The sequence below is a fragment of the Amphiura filiformis genome, chromosome 18 (assembly GCF_039555335.1).
Source record: "Amphiura filiformis chromosome 18, Afil_fr2py, whole genome shotgun sequence".
Classification (NCBI taxonomy): Eukaryota; Metazoa; Echinodermata; class Ophiuroidea; order Amphilepidida; family Amphiuridae; genus Amphiura; species Amphiura filiformis.
The window spans coordinates 6,167,433-6,175,882 of record NC_092645.1 but is presented as its reverse complement, the minus strand read 5'-3'; positions in this window follow the sequence as shown (position 1 = coordinate 6,175,882).

Below are 8,450 nucleotides of genomic sequence, written 5' to 3'. Positions count from 1 at the left end.
ATCAGTACTACTAATCAAGTTGAGCTATGTGTATTTGACGCCAGAAAAGATATCTGACACTTCCCACAATGCATTTCTTCCATTTCAATTTTCCGTACTGATATGCTATCTACTAGTGCAAACTACCTCAGTGAAAGGAAACTACCTCAATGAACAGAGCACATTCAGATCTTATAAAATGTGTTTATTTTTTTACTATCAACTCATGTTTAGCAAGGCTATTCTCAACATGAAAACAAAGGATTCTGGGAAGGGTAAGATATTGTCTGATTTGACCATAGCGGTACGGGACCTATATATCAAGAGGTTGAGATCTCTGGGTTATACTGGACCAAAATTGACTATTCCATTTGACATCCATCCACCCTCTATGGAAGACATGACCTTAATCTCCATACAGGGAGTGTGAATTTCAAATGGAGTCACCAATTCAAGTAACCCTATTATTGAAATGCACACTTTCTATGTGGACGATTAAGGCCGTGCAATGTCTTCCATAGGGGGTGTATGGATTCTGTTAAAAATGATTCAATCTGTTTTTTTAGATTTTTAGATTTTGCTAATCATTGATAGCACTGCCTTTAACGTGTTGGATGTTTTCATAATACTTGAATAAATATAATTTAAAATAGAAATAGTTATACAGCCATTTGTTTGGTCTCAATTTGTACAGTTGTAGTCCTTGCGTGATTGTAAATTATTTTGCTTGAATGTTAATTGATATTGTGATATTGCATGCTTTGGATTATGCATTTTTCAAATGCCAGAATTTTATGTACATTGTTTTAAGATTTCATGTTGATTAGTTAACTTTTTCTCCACCATGAAATGACTTGGCTTACAGTTCTGTAAAGAGTAGAGATTTATACTATGTGTTCTTCTTCTTCCTTATAAGTGCCTCCCTCATATGTATGAGTATTGTCGCACTGCGTACAGACAAGCTGTACTTATTTTTTACTCTGGAACCTAGAATAGATGAGTGTATTTTGAAGTACAGTCAACATGACCGGGATGATCCCCTGCTCTTTTCGAATAGCCTGTGACGTTCGTTAACGTGCACACTACATTAATGTGAGAAAATATGCATGTACACGGGACCGACAGCTTAAAGTGCCCTCCAAGCACTAAGCAAGTAGAGTGAAGTGTCTTGCTCAAGGACACAAAGAGCCGGACCTGGGATTCGAACCCTTGACCCTTGGGTTCACAGTCCTATGCCTTAACCGCTAGGCCACGCTCTCCTCCTGGTGTTGGTAGTGGACATCAAAGAAAACAATTTGCTATTCTTCCTACTATATTCAACAACTCCTCCTATACCTTTGTACAGAAGCCAACCGTTGTTAATCTGTGATGAATCCACACTTTTACTGTAGCGTATACGCGAACACGAGCGAGACTACGCGTTACGCAAGAGCGCGTAAAATTCGTCATGCCTGGAACCTTTGTGCGTATGCAAGCTTAAAAGTTGAATTCAGTATTTTTCAGGTAGCGGCTAAACTTTGCCGTTTTATTCTGTAGTTTTATTGATGATATTATCAGAGAAATCATCTAGGCCTAAGTTTTTGTTAGGCTTAGTGACAATGATTAACTGACATTTCCTCATGAAATAATCGTGAATTATACGATCTTTAGCTTCTTTTCGTTGTTGAAAGGGATTCAATCATGTTTCACCGTTGTTCATCACCGTTTAACAACTCGCGTCCGGCGCGTCTGCGTGGTTTACTTCGCTTCGCTCGCGAAGTAAACCACGCAGACGACGCGCCGCATCGTTGTTAAACGGTGATGAACAACGGTGAAACATGATTGAATCTAATTCAACAACACTTGTCATCAGGGGTGTGATACTGGTGCATACACCTGCGAAGTTATGTAATAATCGGATTAAATACCATAACAATAGGTGAAAACAATTTTTGAATATACTGCACTGCACTGGTACGTTCATGCGGTACCTCTACATTGAACCATATCATGTCGATCACTTGCACTTGTAAGATTAGTATCTTTGAAAAGACCGGTATTGTATTCAATCTATGATTGGAGACATACACAGGTGATGAGTGCAACCTGCTTGTAGTGCAGCGCGATATATTCCAAATTTTTTTCCCATATTGCTATGGTAGCTAATCCGATTTATTACATAACTTTGCCAGCGTATATGACTGATGTATGACCTTTATTTCTTGAAAGGTCAAAATTGATAAGGTCAGTGAATCACCAATATCACACCGCTAATGACACAATATGGTTACTCTGAAATTATTTGGGCAAACATGTGAGAGCATTTGAATAGTCTTAAACTTTTCTTTGAACTCTGGAAAAGATGGGCTCGGACAACTCGAGATTTGACTGAACTTGAGAAATAGCTGAAAATGACATAACTCGACAGAGAAATGATGACCCAACTCATTACAACTCTGAAAAGGATTGACACGGACAAATTTATCATTTCATCTGTGTATTTCAAACACAATCATTGATTTTACAATAAAATAGAATAACTGGTGAATATCAACATAAATTATCTTACATTTCATAAAAGAAGAAATAATTTAATATTTCATATCAAAATATCGAGATGAGGTACAAAGAGAAAAGTAAAATTACATTATTTTGAATTTACAGCGAATACATTTGCATATTTTAAATATGATGTAGATGCTATATACATTTTGCATTAAATTGAATAAAAAATTGTTACATGACACATTAAAAGGAATAAAAGGTCCTTAAAATAATTGTATTGAATTTTGCTGAAATTCTGAGGGTTGCTCAGGATTGTTAATATTTTTCAATATCATGACCGTATTGTTTATATTAAATGCCCCTGGGGCTTTGCATTTTTTCAAACAGAGGGCATTAATTTTATTTAAAGTGAATTTTCAGTGAAAAAAGCATCAAAATTAGCGGCAAACGTCTGAAGAATCACTCACTTCCGGCTTCAAATTCAAGATGGCGGAGCACATGGAACCATGTGCAACATAATATTTCGAAATACAATAAAATTACATCCGTAAGTGCATCATCAAATGAAATTAGTGAAATTCTTCCTTAATCAGCCAATAAACTGGATGGAAGTTTGAGTCATAATAATGATCGTCATGTCACTGGCATGACTGATCCCAGTTTTATGCTTACACATACGATATGGCATAGCAATTTTTGTCATGGAGTGGGAGCGTTAATAAACTGGCCTCGAAAAGAAACTTATAATTTTTCACAAGGTCATATCTTAAAATCCTCTCCATAAAAATGAACAAAAATTGCACACAGGATTACTTCAATACTCTACTCTAAACACATGTCAGTAACCAAGCAGTTGTCCAACTGACACAACAGCAAAATGCACTGACATGGAACACCTTCATGGACCAAAATTCACAGCCCAACAGATTTCTTTTGTTGGGTTCCAATTATTCGCCTGTGAATGTGGTCCCGGAAGCTGTTCCGTGTCAGTGCATTTTACTGTTGTGTCAGTTGGACAACTGCTTGGTTACTGACATGTGTTTAGAGTAGAGTATTGAAGTTATAATCCTGTGTGTAATTTTTGTTCTTTTTGAGGCCAGTTTACAAATAATACAGTATGTAAAATTTGCGATACCTTTCTTCCTCAATGGGTTATTCCAGTTGAAATCCACACACCCCTGTGGATGATATAATCTTAATCTTCAACACAGGGGGTGTAAAATTCAAATGGAACCACCAATTTAGGTAATCCCATTTGAAATTCACTCTCCCTGTCTCTGTGTGGAAGATTAGGGTTGTGTCTTCCACAGGGGGTGTATGGATTTCAACTGGAATAGTCCAATGACAATTACATTTGAATTCGTAACATCAAATTACTCAATAATTCCTAGATTTGTGTAAAAGAACCTTGTGAAACCATTATATATCAATATGTATTTATGGGTGCACGTCTGCACGACATGGTAACATTTATTTGCAATCACCAGTGCCGTAGCATCATAAGGGCATGATTTGGGGGAAAATTGACAAAAATGGCTTGTGCCCCCCCCCCCAAATTAGGCCTGGTGCCCCCTTTCATGATCAGTTCCCCTCCCCTATAGAATAACTCACACTATGCCACTGGCAATCACCAATAAAATTCAGCCAATTCTATATGTCAGGGCTTCAAGTCAGCTTCCTTCAATATAGAAATAATATAGGAACATTTTTAATGAAAATATACAGTGGCATAGCGACGGGGGGGGGGGTGTTGACCAATTCAGCATCGATTTTGTAACGATATAGGAAAATATAGGTAGAGGTCACAAATATAGGAAAAATATGAAATATAGGGTTGCTTCAAGTCTGGTGAAATATCAACAATACAGTGAATTCCTTTCCATACCAATATTATGTATGGGTGAGCACACAATGTTTGGTTTTTATGCACCCAAGTTCACTGGATGATATTAGGCCAAATGTGATGCGATCAAGCAAAATCAGTCAGAACTCGGAAATATTAAATTTACAGTTTCTCATAGGATAGTAAAAAGCAATTACAAATCTGGATTTTGAGCAGTTAAAGAGTTTCCCAAAACAACAGGAAACAAAAGGAAATATCTCCTTTGTTTGGCTAAATCTCAATATCAATATTCCCGAGTTCTGACTGATTTTGCTTGATCGAATCACAAATAAGAAATAAATTTGTTTTGCGTCCACCTCCTTTTCTGGGATCAGTACATATTTTTTTCCTTCAAATTTTCATATTAAGTTTTTAATAGTAAAAATCAGAGTAAAAATGTTAATACTGATAAACAAGTTCATTAGCCAGCATGAATCACTTGCAGCTGTTCTTGTAAGTGTTCTTCAGGGTCTAAAGTCATAATCTGTAATAAAAGAGGGCCTCATCAGTTTCCTGACAGATGCTGAAAACTCTTAGAAATGTCAATTTTCTGTGCAAACTGCTGTATTTTGTCAATTTAGCAACAATAAAAAATACCTTCTTCCCGCCTCACTTTTCAAAAAAGGTGAGGTTATGTGGCCTTATATAAAAATAAAAAAAGCCTCCAAAATGGGTCAAGCTGCCAAACAATAAAATATAAAAAGAAAATAAGCCTCCAAAATGGGTCAAGCTGCCAAACAATCAATATTTATACAATGGCAGTGGACTCCCAATCCTTCCACAGATTAACACCTTTCAACCCAATTTAAGGGGGTACTACACCCCTCCATAAATTTATGTCAATTTTTGCATTTTTCTCAAAAACTAATAACACAGTGGTAACAAAAGTTATGTATATTATAGGGGCAAGGAACCCAATTACTACACTGGAATTTCAGTGACCCAAGACAAACGGTTTGTTATTTATGATAAGAAATAAGGTACCGCTAGGGTGTACCTCGTTTCCTATCATATATTCTGAACCGCTTGTCTTGAGTCCCTGAAAATTTAGTGTAGTAATTGGATTCCTTGCCCCAATAATATACATAACTTTATTACCAGTGTGTTATTATTTTTGAGAAAAATGCAAAATAGTCACACATTTACCACAGGGGTGTAGTACCCCTTTTATTCAAAAAATTTCAGAATTGTAAATTTTCATGACCATATGTGAGTGGACACTACGAATGAGCCATAAACTCGCAAATTGTATTCTGAGATACAATGCAAAATGTGCCGCAAGTCATATTCATAGGTGTCTCAATTAGGCGCGACATGTTTCTCATTTGATAGCGTTTAAACCAATCAATAATACTATTGCTGAAGAGGATAATAATCATCTTCATATAAAATCATTAAATAGCTCTAGTCTTTGTTTGCTTTGGCTAAATCCTGTTGAAGTGGTGCGTTACAATTGCATTGTATTTTGGCTGGGTATGTATAATTAACAATGAGAGGACATTCCTGTACCTCGTTGACTCGGGATGATTTGAAATGACCGCCAATTATGACTTTATTACCAGCAAAGTGGAAAAAGAGACACATATAGAACCGAAAAGGGTACCATTTTGTTGAAGGAGCAGAGTTCAACAAACCATAACCCCGCTTCTGGATATCGTTTGAAGTCAAATGATATACTATTTTAAAGCTTATGATATATATTTTCTAAACACAAAATAAAACAAAATTGACCGGGGGCCGAGTTTACGGCTGATTCGTAGTGTCCAGTCACATATTTGGAATCAGCATGAAAAATGCATTAAAATGAGTACAAACAACTCTAAGAGGTAAGGCCAAAAAAATGTGTTTGTTTCCTGTAATAGGTCTAAATAGTCAAATGCAATTTTTTTTAAATCCATGTCTTGAATTGAAAAATAAATACCTTTTTTGCGGCAAATTGGAATGGGAATTTACAGCGGTAGTTTTTCATTATGCTCGTTTGTTGTGTAAATATGTGTTAATGTTTACTCCAGTGGTGTTTTATATTATTTTTTGGGATTTTTTTGTTTTGTTTTTCTTTGCAAGTGAAAAAAAAAATCTAAAATTCCTATTTTTATTTTATGTGACACAATCAAGGGAAATGAGTCAGATGGTGCTAATATTGATTTTGAGATACTGCCAAAAAAATGTTATAATTCTTTTGTTTTATGTTGTTTTCAGCGATTGCTAAATTGACTTAACTTCTCAAAGAAAAGTCATATCAACATTGGGTTTTCAGTTTCCGAAAGCTCTTTAGATACATAAAACTCATATTTGACCAGGGTCGACATGCGAATCATTCCCATATAAAATCCAACTTCAGACTGATTTTGCTTGATTACATCACATATTGTATATGACAGGTACCATCCACAACGGGTACCATCTACAGGTTAGGCCAAAAAGTTGTTTGGTTGTAATCCACCGACCGACCGACCCAATGTTTGAGGCCGACCCAATTTATTTTTTTACAAAAATTGAAAAAAAAGAAGTTATAGGCCCTAAATTACTTTTTATTCAAGCTTGGAAACTGGAGAAATACTACTACTAAAAAATTTTTTTAATTCTATTTCATTTTCTAAGTTGGATAAAGTTTTTTGATTACTTTTGCTTCTAGTGAACAGTCATTGAATTACTATGTATTCACAGAGGAGTAAGATAAAACAGAGAAAGTACCACCAGTCAAAGTCCTCGTGTATTATATGGTGTAAGGTCCTCGCATATTCATGAGGGCCGATTGTTCGATCGTGCCGTGTCTAACAATCACGCCAGCGCTGCGTGCCTTCGCGTATACGGGATAGAGCATTGCGTGCTTTCGCGATTAACCGTGAAAATACGCGGTAATTGCCTAGCAGTCTTGCCTGGCGCATTTCATGGAACAATCGGCCCTCATTATCGGATGATGCGGAGACTTTGACTGGTGGTACGCGGTCTGTTATCTCTTTCGTCCATGTATGCATTGCACTGCTAGTTTGTAAACTTGTGAGAAAAAATTAATTTGCCCATATTCACTTTTACGTCTGATAGGCCCTATATGCGTTCTGAAAAGTGTTCAAAAGGGTTGTATAAAAAAAACAGCGTTAATGAACACAATTGGTCACTCATGAGTGTTGAATAAGTCTGCAGTACATACTAGTAGTATTCAATTGATGAATGCCAATGTTCAACAGTTAAATAGAAACAAGCAGAGCATTCAAATTCAAAATTGAACACAAAAGTGATCAAATGTTCATGTCAAAAACTCAAAATGGTATTCCATACATACATGTTTAAAGAGTGTTACATAAAATGTGTACAAAAGGTGTTCACTCCTATAACCTTATAGCATTCATAAAGATATTCCATTTAAAATCCACACTACCCCGTGGAAGACTTGGCAAATAACTTTCACAGGGGGAGTATGAATTTCAAATGGAATGAACACACATTAGGCAGCTCCATTTGAAACTTACCCTCCTTCTGTGGAAGTTTCAGGTTGAATCTTTAGAATGATGTATGAAATTCTAATGGAGCTGCTAATTGTGTTCATTCCATTTGAATTCATACTCCCCTGTGGAAGATATTTCCAAAATCTTCCACAGGAGTAGTGTGGATTTTAAATGGAATAGCCTAATTTGTATTTGGTGTGCAGTACAAAAATGTGCAACTGTTAAAAACAAAGAAACATAAAATATTGCATCATAATCAATGGACTTCACAAATACCCATTACTTCAGCCTTTTCAATCAGAAAAAATATAATAGTTCATTTACAATATCTGGTTTTTTTCTTCAGATTCATGGTACAGCTTTTATACAATTAAAATATATTTTTACAGAGTGAACATGGTACTGCATGGTAAATAAATATATCTGTCAAGTTTGACAGTTGTCTTGGTTACTATGGAATCTTAAAATTACCATGGAAACTGCAAAATTGGTATGTTATTAAAAAGCTACCCTTACCAAAGGTCGAGGCCTTATCGAAGCCTCGACTAAGCCTCAGAAAATAAGCCTCATGAATAGCCTCATATCCTTAGCCTCGTCTTAGCCTTACCTTAGCCTCACCTTAGCCTGAAAATTAGCCTAATTATGCAAGTTAGATATGC